Source organism: Symphodus melops (genome assembly GCF_947650265.1).
Source record: "Symphodus melops genome assembly, chromosome: 4".
NCBI classification, from domain to species: Eukaryota; Metazoa; Chordata; class Actinopteri; order Labriformes; family Labridae; genus Symphodus; species Symphodus melops.
In genome coordinates this window covers 10,639,886-10,652,897 of record NC_136694.1, presented here as the reverse complement: position 1 = coordinate 10,652,897, position 13,012 = coordinate 10,639,886, and the positions used below count along the sequence as shown (strand labels likewise).

The window sequence follows — 13,012 nt, the reverse complement described above, 5'->3', positions numbered from 1 at the left end:
TATTTTTTTCTGCTTCACATTTGTTTTCATTTTCAGGTCATAAACGCTGGTTGGCCACAGGGAGCAGCAGTGAGCTCTGTCTGGCTTGTTGCGTCTAATAACAATTAAAAGAAGATAACGCTCTAGAAAGCAGTAGTTGCTAAGCAACACAAAGGTCAGATTTGTGGCTCATGGGGCATACTCGTGAAACCACAAGGATACTTACCTTCGTCAGGTAAACTTCATCATATTCAATGACACATTAGAACTAGTCAAAGTAAAAACACAACGTACCCAACCTCGTTAAGCTAACGTGAGCCCGCACACGCCAGCAAATCCTCTGAACTTGTTCAGAGTAAAGTAAGCTTACTTTGTCGCATTGTAATAATGCTGCTATATCAGCTATATCTGTGCAGTGGGTATATAAGCTACTCTATGTTTCTGTCAGGATACCTCCCGATGAGTTGCTCTGGAAGAAAGAGGACCAGGTGAGGTGACTCATCTTTTTGACGGGCTTCTTCTGTGCAATAAAGGTTTGGACTGAGTTATGTACATTTTCTTTGTCCACAGATCAGGTTACATAGTACTATATTAAATATGATCGTTTAATGTGTTATTCTATAGTTGCCTATTAAAGGATAACAATAATTTCAGCTCAAATAACTTCTCTGGTATCTGTGTCAAAGCTTAAAAAAAGTTGATGATACTGTAAAATATTTTTAAATTAATGTAACGTGTTCTTTAAAAAGAAATCGACAAGAAGAATCAAACATTAAGAAAGAAAGAACCTTGTATTGCTTTTCCATAAAACTTACGATTGGATTTTTATTATTATAGTTATTGTATGTTTGCAAATAAGCAATACCTCTGCAGATGTGTGTTGATAACACATTAAAGACTTGGAACAAGTACACAGGTCATTTTGATATCTTAGCTGATGAAATGTCTTCTATGCTGACTGTTGCTGATGATAATAAAGTAAATTATAATTTAATGTATTATAGCTAAACTCTATTAAGATGATATTTAATTTGTGACAGGGTTCTAGCATTTTAATGCCATTCAATGTCATAGTTGTCTAAAATTGATTTGAATGCATACATCACTTAGTTTAATGATCGCCTGTTGTCTTCCCATCTGTGGTGTGACAAAATGTCTTATGTGAAAAAGACCTACTTAGATGTAATGTGGGACATTTAAAATAGTTTAAATCTGATGAAGGCTATTTTGGTTTTCAACTTTATATTAAGATAATTGAATTCTATTTGAATGATTTATTGTTGTTTTTCCTCATAGTGCAAAGCTTTTCTGTTAGGTAGAAGAAGTTTAGACTTCACCATCGACACTGATTGTGTTGCAGTGATTGTTGTGATGTATTTTTTTATCTTACATCTGATTTTACATACATGGCTATTTATGTGCTAGAGAGAGAGAGAGAGAGCGAGAGAGAGCGCGCAGGTTGTACTTTAACAACTCACGAGCTCTTATTACATGGCTGTGCGGTGTGAGCACTAATAGAACCAGGGCAAGTGTGTTGACCCCAGTCATGTCGGAAGTTCAGGAGTTGAGAGGGATTTTCTGAAGGGTTTCTTTGCAGAAGTGTTTGTCTGTGAGTGTCTGTTTCTTTGTACGTGTGTGTATGTGTGTGTTTGTGTAAGCTTTGCTGATTAACACCAGATGTGCAGGGCTCAGGGTGTCTGCAACAGCTTGAGAGGGCCCCACTGTACTCCATTGGGCCCTAGTTGTAAGAATTGCTAAAGCGACTTCTTCACACATGGCTGACATTAATATCTTCTCAGTTCATCCCCTAAATCCCCCAAAGGTTAGAAACATCAGGTCAGACTGAGCCAGAGACAGGTTTAATAAGGTAGACGTGAGGTAAAGGCTGTTAGTTAAATATAGATCCCCTGATGCTCCACCAGAGGGTGTGAGTGAGCTGTGGAAAATCTGCAGTGTCTCCAAACTGACATATTTCTCGACAATAGGTTCACATTTGTGTAAAGACTATTGCAGTTTTCCAATTAATCTAAAGCATAGGAACATTTTCTTTTTGTATTTTATTTCGGTTGATATAATTTCTCTTCACAGAGTTGACCAAACATAACGGACACCTTTTTATGGAAATGACTGAATTTGAGTTGTGATGGGTGCTGCAGCTTCCACTTCTTAATATCTCTTCATGTGTGTATTTTTTGTATGAGCCAGGAATACTTTTAAAATTACAGAAAACAGGAAATCGTGACCTCAGAGTGTTCCCACGGGCCCAACGGGACCTTTGGAAACGTATTAATTTGCTGAACATTCAGGAACAGAAGATATCACATTTTCAGTCATGACAAAGAAAAACAGCAAGCACTCTTTAACGATTGATAAATTAGATTTTCTTTACATGATTAAAAAAAAAGTGTCTTTTATTCAGATTAATGATGGACAGTTGACTGTACAGATTGACTGAATTAAATAGTTATAATAACTGCAGAAAGTGCACAAGATGAACATTGTTTTTAAGAATGACTCTGTGTAAAAGATTATTTGAAATATTGTCTTATAAAGAAGAGCATCTTAAAACGAATGTTGCCTAAGAGCTTTCCCTTTTTCATTTTTTTTTTATGTAGTGACTACTTAGTAAGTAAAAAAGCTTTGGCAAATGTGCAGTTTGACATTTATCTGAAGTCTCGAGTTTGTCACAAGTGTCAGCCTACGCCACTTTCTTTAACCCGCTCTCATCCTCACCTCCCAGGTCTTCCCCCTCCCTCGCCCGGCTCGCTACCTTTTGTCCCTGTGTGAATATTTCACATTGCTGTTGCCGCTGGTGCGTGATGCTTGGGACTGAGTGCTCATTGTGTGTTTGCCGTGTGGGTGCTGCGGTATGTGGCTCTCTGGCGTGTGGTGTGTCGTGACAGGCGTGTGGCCACTGACGCCAGGCGGCCGCCTGCATGCCCGTCTGTCTGTCTGTTCAGTTACACCTGACCGAAGCTGACATAACCACGCATGCAAAGTGGACACACACACACACCAACATACTGTGAAGAAAATATATGTATATATATATATATATATATATATATATATATATATATATATATATATATATATGAATCACTTAACAAGATGCCCAAAGTCAGAAGAGGAGTCATTGCATCCCTACCACTTTGCTTTGCTCACTCAGCACATCAAGGTTTATATCGGGGTTTTTCTTTTCCTCCACTGTTCTGCTTTAGAAATATTATTTTTGCCTTGTTATTGCCTTTTTCTCTCTATATGATATGCATCAAGTGTGACTCTCCCTCTAGGAACAGCAGTTTTCTTTTTTTTTTTTTTGTGACGGTTATTTTCATTGAAAATGAATTGTTGCATTTTGTGTAGGTCTGTGCTGAGGTGCAGTGAAGGCCAGGCGATATTGCAGCGCGCTGCACTGTAATCCTCGGTATTTAGTGTGTTCTCTCCGGCTGCCGAGGTGAAAAGTTGAACCTGGTGTTGACCTTCTCTTGAGAGAGGGCTTAGCTCTGAAGTCAGGCGCAGGCCAAACGCACAGGGAGGATATTCTCAAGTTCCTCTCCTGCTCCCTCACGTGCACCACTCCTCTGCACGACCACCCTCCCCTCCCACACGGAAACAATTAGCATCTATGATAAGATGCCGTACACATTTTCGGCATTTTATCTCGTCGTTTTGTTTTGTTTGTTTCTCCGTCGTGTCTCAAGACGTGTGTCCCCATGTCATGGCACTGTTTATCACCATGACATCTCATCTAGGTGCCAGGAGTTAGAGAGAAGGAAGGAGTACGAGAGTGAGATGTTTTCTGTTTATCACTGCAGAGAGTTGAACTCCAGATGGAGAGATAATGAAGAAAATAAAGTCATTTAAATGAGCAAGAATATACAAGAAGGAAGAAGCAAAATGACAGGTTGGACGGTTGGGGCAAGCTGCTTTCTACATGGACTGTGAAGAGGAATTGTCAGAGTAAAGGTTTGACTGACACTTAAGAAATATCTCCACGTCATCATAAACCCTCACAGTCACAACAAATACTTGTATGTGCATTTGTTGCATTGTAAATGTTCTTGATGAAAGCCCCTCATATTGATTAATGTGATCTCAATCATTTCTTGTTCTAAAGGAAGTTGTTATGGTTCACTTCAGTGTAATTGTGTATCTCTGTGATCGTGACAGAAAGAAACAGTTTAATATACATGTCTTATCACGTGTCCAATCATACACCTCAGACGTGCTGATCCCCACTCCATTTAGTTTTAAAACAAGACCCAGAATTCAAAACTAAGTCGGACATTCTTCCAGTCCAGTGGAGCAGGAGAATCCACGGCCTAAAGATATGAGTTCGACAGTAGATGTTGAATTTCGCCGCACTCTGTTCTCCATCTGTTTTAGTTTTGGAGTGGTTGTGATAACCTCAGCCTGACCCCTGATTGGACTAATCTCACTCTCATCTTCACTCACTGGTCAGCTGATGGAATGCTGCACCGCCATTGGTGGATACGCCACTGAGGAAGAGGACCTTGTTTAGCGTTGTGTTGGGGTAGCAACCAGTGAGACGTTTAGTCTACTGTCTAAACCATAGCAAAGTTTGAAAACACAGAAAGTGAAGAAATGTTTAGAGTGAGAATTCAAAGGGCCAAACATGTTTGCTTCCCCGGGCACTGGCCTAATAAATACTGTTCCCGGCAGTTTGTGCACAAGTGCGACTGAATGTCAGTAAATGCATCTTAAACAACATTACAGTGATTATAGTTGTTTGTTTTTGTAGTTAAGTTCAGTGCATGTGTTCTTCTTCTTCCGCACAAGTTCAAAGCTGGGAAAACTTTTTTTTGTTTGTGACTAATTTTTAATGTAAAAGAGATGAGTTGCATTATTACTCGTACCTCGGAGTGAAAAGAACTTTTGACATGAAGCTGTAGTTTCACTACTTTTAAACCTCTTTAAGGGACAGCACAAGTTTCAGTCCAGTCCAGTAGCTGCTCCAGGCGGTCTGTTTGGAGGGCTTTAGTCCAGCCAGATTAGATCAGAGAGGACCACTCTGTTTGTTTGTTTTGATTTGGGAGGGGCAAAGCTCCTGAGGGACAACCTCCCCCCCCCCCCACCCCCCCCACAAACTACCTCCTTGCTATTCCTCCCCAGGAAACACCTTCAGGGCACAGTCGACTGGAGCCCCCCTGACCTCTCTGTCACCCCTTCCTAAGCCACGTTAGCCAAGGCATCCTGGGAACAAAAAAAGAAAACGAAAGAAGTCTCTGCTGTGTCTTGGCGTCCACTGAACCAAATCACAACCAGACCTGTGTGCTCAGAGGTGTAGGCAGTGCCACCCAGGCAGACAGCCCCTCTAGTGCTGGTCAGCCCTAGAAACAGTTCATCCCTGCAGGCTGACCTCTCTTTCATCTGCTTGTTGGTCTGAGCGGCTCTCTCACACCCAGCAGTGATGCAGGGCCAGCAGCAAGAAGTGGATTTAAATTTGATAAGGTAAAAGTACGATTCAAAATAGGAAAAAGATTTGTTGGTTTATGGTCATTTTGTCATTGGCTGGAAAATAAAAGAACACATCTAGCAATTCACATTCACATGTTCTGCCTCTGTGCATCAACTCACTCTTTTCACCTGTCCCATGTCTTTATCCCATATCCTTTTATCTGTATGTCCAAGTCGAACCCCTTCACACACACACACACACACACACACACACACACACACCACAAACTTCTGCTTCTACAAGGCCTTGCAGTAAAGCAGCGTGGCACCAGACAGTTATTCAAAGCCTCAGGCAGCAACAGGTCAGAGAGAGAGAGAGAGAGAGAGAGAGAGAGAGAGAGTAAGAGGTCGAGTAAGAGAACCATAAATGAGTGGAAAGTGTTTCTGTGTATTCTTGGATGATTCTTTAGTTGATTAACGACTGTCTTAACTTAAGATGAGGGATGTGGGCTGCTTTTGAAAAGAAAGAGCTGAGACTTTGTAAAGTATTTTTCAGTACTATTCAACGATTGTCAGCCGTTGTTTGCTTCAATTACATCAGAATTACTTTAGAAATGTAATAAAATGTCCAGTCTAAGGAACTAATTAGTTTCTTTGACTTTAATTATTGTCTTTGTAGATTCTCTCATGGGCTTTAAACCCGTCCCTTTAAAAAAAAAAAAAAAGGAAAAAAAAAATGTTATTCAGCCATAAATTAATTTTGTTTTTGTATTATGTTTTATGTCGTTTTAATCCCATGAAACAGGAAATAAAAGCAGGGGGATGCTGTGATTGGATTAGAAGTCGTTAGTGTAAACATTGTGACCCTGTCTTTGACACACCTCCCTCCCCTTTTGAAGAAAGTCTCGTCGTCGCAGGGACGCTGAGATGAAGGTCTCTTTAAAGAGGACACGGGATGGGCAGGCGCATGAGTCTTTCTGAGGCACACGGCCTCCGTTTTGCGTCTGTTTTGTTCTTCAAAATCCTCCTCGGTTTGTATTTGTCTTGGAGCTCTGCTTTGAGTGATTAGGGAGGAGGATTTGAATGAAGACATTACTTCAGCCCTTTTATTGCCGCTTTGAATAGCCTTTCTTTGTATCAATAAATGACACTGGTTTGAGTATTAGCTCCACCGAAGGTTTGCGCCGAAGAGAAATAGTCGAACGTGTTTGCAGAACGGCACTGTTGCAGGAACTTTGGGCTGGTTTGCTTTTGATGGGATGAGAGTGTATTGGACAAGTGATGTCAGTAAACCATGCCACCAGAGATGAGCCATATCACAAGAGGCATCACGAGAAATCTGAGTTGTGCCATTAGACGGAGAGAAAGGCAGTATCTTGAGAGAGAGAGAGAGAGAGAGAGAGAAGGGGAGAGAGACACAGAATGGATTGTTCCTCAACAGACTGACGGACCTTTTAGCCTTATCTTCTTGAGCTACTCTTACAGAAAACCAAGGAGAGAAGGGAAAATAATGCCCCGCTCTTTCTCACCCTCCCATTTCCCATTCTCTCATTTCTCCTGTCTGACTCTCCCGTCCTTCTTCATTTCTTCTTCTTCTTTTGTTCATCAGTCTTTACGCAGCGTTTCTTAAAAATCCTCTTAACCCTTGCACCCCTTCCATTTTCTCCCCTCCTCGATATCTTAACTTGATTTTTTTTTTTTTATATCTTGTTCCTTGCTTCATCCATTACTGTCTTATCCGTCTTGAGCTCGTTGCTCCTGCAGATTGTTAGAAGGTAGATTGTAAGCCACCGGTGAGTCTCAGCAGCATGTGGCTCTTAGGGTTACCCTTTTTTTTTTTTCTTTTTTTTTTAAATGATCCTCCCTCTCCGACTCAGGCTCACACTAAAAGCACGACAGCCTTTTTTTGGGCAGGGTGATAGCGTACGAACGTGGGCCCAGTGCCCTCTTACATGAACATCTTATTTGCATTTGTTTACACGTGCCAATCTCCGCACGTTTTAGGTTTCACGTCTCGCCGTAATGTTTCGGTGCAGCCCCTTGCCCAGATCCTGATACGAGCAGACACACATGCGCAACAGTATTTGATCGTGATGACACTACGAGTCTTCCCTCTCCTCCCTCTCTGACAGAATGAAACGGATGGATAATTAGATATCAAAGAGAGGCAGGCAGGGTGTGGCGAGGCGCTCGGGCCCCTCCGATGGTAAAGCACTTATTAATGAGATAGGCCTTATCTACTCTCCTCCCAGGAATTCTGCCTTTGATCGGCCCTGACTCCGGACTTAATACATTTTTGATTGATAGGCCGAGATGACAGAGAAAGGCAGCGTGGATGGGGTATGAGGGTGGAGGGGAGTGTGTATGTGCTTGTGGAAGGAGGGGGCTCAGATGCAACTGTAACGGTGCCCTTCATATGATTAAATAACTTCTGACAATGGTGTTTCGCCTCACAGCGTTTGATACATCAAGATGAGCGGTTACACAAATAGTTGCTTTAGTAAATAAATCTCTGTTACACGAACATACACGCACCATTTTAGATACACACATGCACCTTCACATTCCTCTCCCCGCACAGACATAAATTCACTACGACAACCCGAACAGACAGGCCTATTCAGTCACCTTAACCCCAACTATAACTCACACTCACCGGGGCACCACAAAATCTTTTCCCTAAGAAAGAGCAGCGAGGGGCAGGCCTGTGGAGGGGAGCTGAGATAAGGCCCAATCCTCGCCTGGAGATGAGTTATGGCCCACCCAGGAGGATGTGGCTAGCAACGAGCCACCCCGGACAACCTGCTCAGCGCTGGGATTGGTGGGGGCTGTGTACTCCTGTTAGCGAGGCAGCAGGCGACCCCCGTGGACAGATAACAGCCACGCTCTCAATAACACCTTGACCACGGGGAGGAGAGGCGACATCGAATCAGTGAGCGTCCGCACACGCTTAATCTCAGGGCAACACAAACGAAATCCACTCGCACCCGTACGCCATCCGCCCCTCGCTCCCGCTCTTCTACCCGACAAAGACGTGACTGAGCGTCACCATTACGCCGTCGTGTCACCTTGTTATGAGTCTCTGTCAGGGTGAGACGTCAGCTAAATTAAAGAAGCCATAACTGCTGCTCCGTCAAGCGCCCCATAATCCCCCATTTATTACCATGCAACAGTCGGAGGGATAAACCCCCAGTCAAGTGGACAGATCGATCAATGTGACAGGCACATTTCAGGTCTCCAAATCAATCACACTAACAAAGGCAGGTGAAAGAGGAAGTGTTGAGAAATATATATACACACACACACATATATATGTATATATATATATATATATTTATTTATTATTATTTTATTTATTTATGTATTTATTTTTGAAGAAAACTACAGCTGTGTTTCTGGACAAGTCAGGAGGAGAAAAGGCCCAATAACAGCGCGGCTGATCCAAATTTTGTTTACTTAGTGAATGAATGTCTCTCAGGCTATTTTTATTGTTTCTTGAATGCACAATTCGTTGAAAGTATAAAATTCTGTCTTTTGCGGAGCTCGATAATTAATTGAGGAAGGTTTTGTTTCTGTGCTTGAGGAACAACTGTGGGCAGATACCAAACCAAACTTTTGTATTTTAAAAACAGACCGGGCCGTTTTCATTGCTGGACACAGCGTGAGGCGTGCAGCTCCTTGAGAAACATGATGAAAGAAGGCAACGCTGAACAGAGAAGGAGTGGGAGCGAGACAGCATGAGGAGGGGGGGTGTGTGTGGGGGGGGGGGTTATATGATAAGAGTGGGAAGAACTGATAGAGTGGGAGAAATCGTGTAGAGAAAGAAAATGATTAAAAACAGCAATCACCCGTCGGAGACTGATAAAGCAACCAGTCGTTAATTGGAAGCGTGCAACTCGTGGGGATACGGTTGGATTAGGTTCACTTCTTCCCTTTGCTCCTCGTCTTTTCTCTTTTCTTCCCTGCTGTCTTTCTTCTCTTTCCTCATCAAATGTCTGGAAGACACATTTCATTATCAACAGTTAAAATTATTACATTTCATCATATATTATTGACATTTTTTTTTTTTGTTGCATTTGCCAACCCATGGAGTGAAGATTTAATGGACTCTTTACCGGAGTTCTTGCAGTGCGGCTGTACATCTGAATCAAACTTGCAAGGGCGAAACGCCATTTGTTATGAGAGAAAATGAATAAGGAAGAGAGTCAGAGATGGAGAGACAAAGGGTAGGAGACGGGTGGTGGTCCATAAACAAAGGGTTGACAGCCAACCCATCACCCCGGCAGGTCTGGCTTGTGTTGCCTAGATAAAGCAGAGCTGCTGCCTCCTGTATCAACACCATCCATCATCCATCTTTGCCTCTCGCCGGCTCATCCGCCCTATCGGCCCTCTCTCTCCCTACACCTGCCCTCCCGCCAGCTGTGTGTGTGCGTCTTTATCGACCGGAGCTTGTCAAACTTACAGCAATCAACAATGTCTGCATTTCAGTTTTTCATTCTCCCTCTTTTATATGTTGACCTGGTTTGAAAAGTTTTCGACAAGAACATCTGTTCTTTGGATGCAGTTGTCCATCCAAGCTGTCGTTGCTTGGGTTGTTACCACTTTAGCATGTAGCACTTTGTGGAAGGAAGTTATGCATCTGAAACTCAACTTTAACCTACTGAGCATAAATCAATATGTCCAGTGTCCTTTGTGCCTTCATCTGTAGCTGCTTATTTTTGGCTTGTGATAAGTCAAAGGACACTGACAAGTAAAACGAAAGGCATTGTTTTTTCTTTTTCTTTCGTGCTTTTGATTAGTTGGAAACTATTCAAGTTTGCTGGAGTTCGCTATTTAAATCAAACAAAGCGGAGGTCTGACTGAGGTTTGGCAAAACAGCATTTCCAAAACTAGTCTGACAAAACATAAAACCACCATTTAGGACATTTCGGTCCCCCCCTCGAAATGACCCTTCAGGCCAACATTGTCTCCTCGTCATTTTGGTTTTTGTATGAGCATCTTTCTTTCTTTGTTGCACACAGAAAGGAAATTATGCAAATGGAGATGGGCACACTGAAGGAAAATGTTGACATCTCTCGTCCTTTCTGCCCCTTAAATACACACACGTGGTGAACACTCCATTCATCGAGCTCTCTGCTGGCCCAGTCTGGTGGCTCTGTCTCTTTTGGCTGTCTCTCAAGTATACTTTAACAATAGTAGTCACATTGTGCCTCATCCTTTCCTCTATCCATTCTGGCCCATTTGAGTCAGACTGGACAGGTGCAGAGACAGGAAGACAGAATGCTGTCAGCCTTTTGTAACAAACAATATTGTGTTATCGTAAGTTGAAAGACAATCGAGGAAGTGGAAGTTGTCTCGCGCTTGAAGAAAAAACATGCTTTGACTAGCCGCCGCTATCAATGCCGCCTCTTCACTTGTTCACTTTTCAAAAGCAGTGAAAGCACATTGATTGTTGCTGTGCAGAATGAAAGCAGTTTTTTTATGCTTCAAAAACAGTGAAATTTAATGAAGGTTTGGTGCAGAGGAAACTTTGTAGATTCATTTTTTTTTTTTTTTTTTTGCTTTACATCTTCAGTGATTCATTCAGTTCCCCGAGTCAGAGGGGAATTAAGAGATAGAACAGAGACCTGGAGACTGAGCAGAGCAGGATGGCCGGGGAAATGGTTCAACTGGAGGATGATTTAAAAGAATAAAAGCCAAGAAATGGGAAAAATGGGCTATCACTTGTGCAGCATAATGAACAAAGTGCAGATATCACTGTCTTTTAATGCCGGGGGGGGCTACAAGCTCTATGTTCTCACACTAGTAGAACAAATGAGAGTGCACAGAGCCAGAAAGCATAATGATTGTCCATTAGACTGTTAGTCAATTAACTCTACTTCCTGTCGTAGCTTTAGGGAGCAGAGCTTTGGTAACCCATCGTGGACCCTGGTACACCACACGAATCCCCCAACGCTAACCTTATGCACCCAGCCACAACGCCCTGAGTTTCCACTGAGATCTGAGCTCTGAATGTGGGTTCACTTAAATCAGTGTATCCGCTACTATTAAATTGTTGGGGGGGGGGGGGGGGGTGGGGGGGGGGGGGGGGGTTGATTTATTTTGGGGTTTTTTGTATTGTAGAGAGGCAAAAGAGAGTGGGGAATGGTGTGCAGCCGTTCAGGTCAGATTCAAAATTAGGCCTCCCGCATGGAGGACTAACAGCTTCTATATACGGGAGCGCACTCACTAACCACTGTGAAATTTAATTTTTTTGTATTGCAGTAGATCACAACTGAAGTCATTTTGGGAGACCTTTTCCGATAGAACAGGACAGCTTTCATTAAAAGAAAGTCATGAACACCAAGATTCCTCTAAGTGTCTGTCTGCCCCCCCCCCCCCCCCCCCCCCGGCCCCCCCCCACCCCCCCCCCCCCCCCCCCCCCAAAAAAAAAAATATGTCAACCGAACCACTGAAGAGGTTCACGTCCACTCGTCACCCGACCCTCATGGTGTCAGAAATAGTCATTTGAATGTATATGTAGAGTTGTATAATTTCATTTAATGGTGCACTGCTGCGTTTTGGTAGAGAAAGTTATGATGTGGGACCCACAGCAGTAACACCATAACTCTCCTGGTAGCTTATTAGCTCCAAACAGTGTTCCACACACATGTTTTTTGAATAGAGTTTGTGTATTTAGTTAAGAAAATATATCATAGAATTTTTTCACTACTCCAAATTTCTAAATTCACTACCACATCTACATAAAGCACCTTTAATGTGAGGAAAGAAACATGTTATATGTGCATTATGTTATCTCATGCATTGTGGTGCAATTTGAAGAACTGAATGCAACAAGTAGGTATGATACATGATGACATGCATCTGTGGTTTCTCACATTCAGTAGGTCAATATGAGTGTTGTACACATGAGAAGGGTTCGGCTCGCACTTCAGATGATCAGTTAGCAGATGTCAGGGATCATTTCAGTTACTAAATATCTTTTCAATAATTCTTATTCTTTTGGACGTGTCTTAAATTAAGCATCTACATTTCTTCTCTATTTCTGAATATGTACCTTTACTTATATTAGCTAGTTTATTATCTTCATGGAACTAACATTATTTTCATTGTGTGGTTATTCCCACAATAAATCACACAACCTTTTGTTTCACAGATTAGTCAAACTTGTCCATTAAGACTTTTTAAGAGCCCAGCATGACTTATTGATCTGTCAGTCTCAAACCAAAGGATTAGGTATCAGATAGAAGACAACGTAAATCATTGAAGCTGTAGCCAGTAAATGTAATTTTAGCTGAATAAGTGACAGAAGTTATCAGCTATCAAAACGTTTCATGATCAATCTTCTTTTAAACCGATCATTTCTATAAACAATCACATCAGCTCTTGAATAGATGTTTCTTTTTTCTTCTCTAAGATCTGAGCATATATCAGACCTTTGGAGATGTTTATTAGTTCATTTCAAATACGTGATCAAAGTCTATTGATTACAGACTCCATGTAGTTATAAGAACTAAACAGTCTAAAGAAGCCTCCTCTAGAAACACCGTGTCTGTGACACTTGGACGTGGATGACTTATCTCCCCCCGTAGACATGAAAAATGAGCACCAT

At 42.1% G+C, this 13,012-nt stretch overlaps 1 long non-coding RNA gene across 4 annotated transcripts in view; it reads left to right on the top strand.

Moving 5' to 3' along the window:
- Nucleotides 1-109: 109 nt before the first annotated feature.
- LOC306822186 overlaps nucleotides 110-13,012 on the top strand; it is a 61,769-nt gene continuing 48,866 nt past the window's right edge. For 2 of the 4 annotated variants that reach the window (XR_013778862.1, XR_013778863.1), the window contains exons 1-2: nucleotides 110-214; nucleotides 428-512. This is a non-coding gene — a long non-coding RNA (uncharacterized lncRNA). Of the gene's footprint in view, nucleotides 215-427; nucleotides 513-3,797; nucleotides 5,110-13,012 lie in introns of those variants that run through there. The other 2 variants (XR_013778864.1, XR_013778865.1) reach the window with 2 other exon arrangements.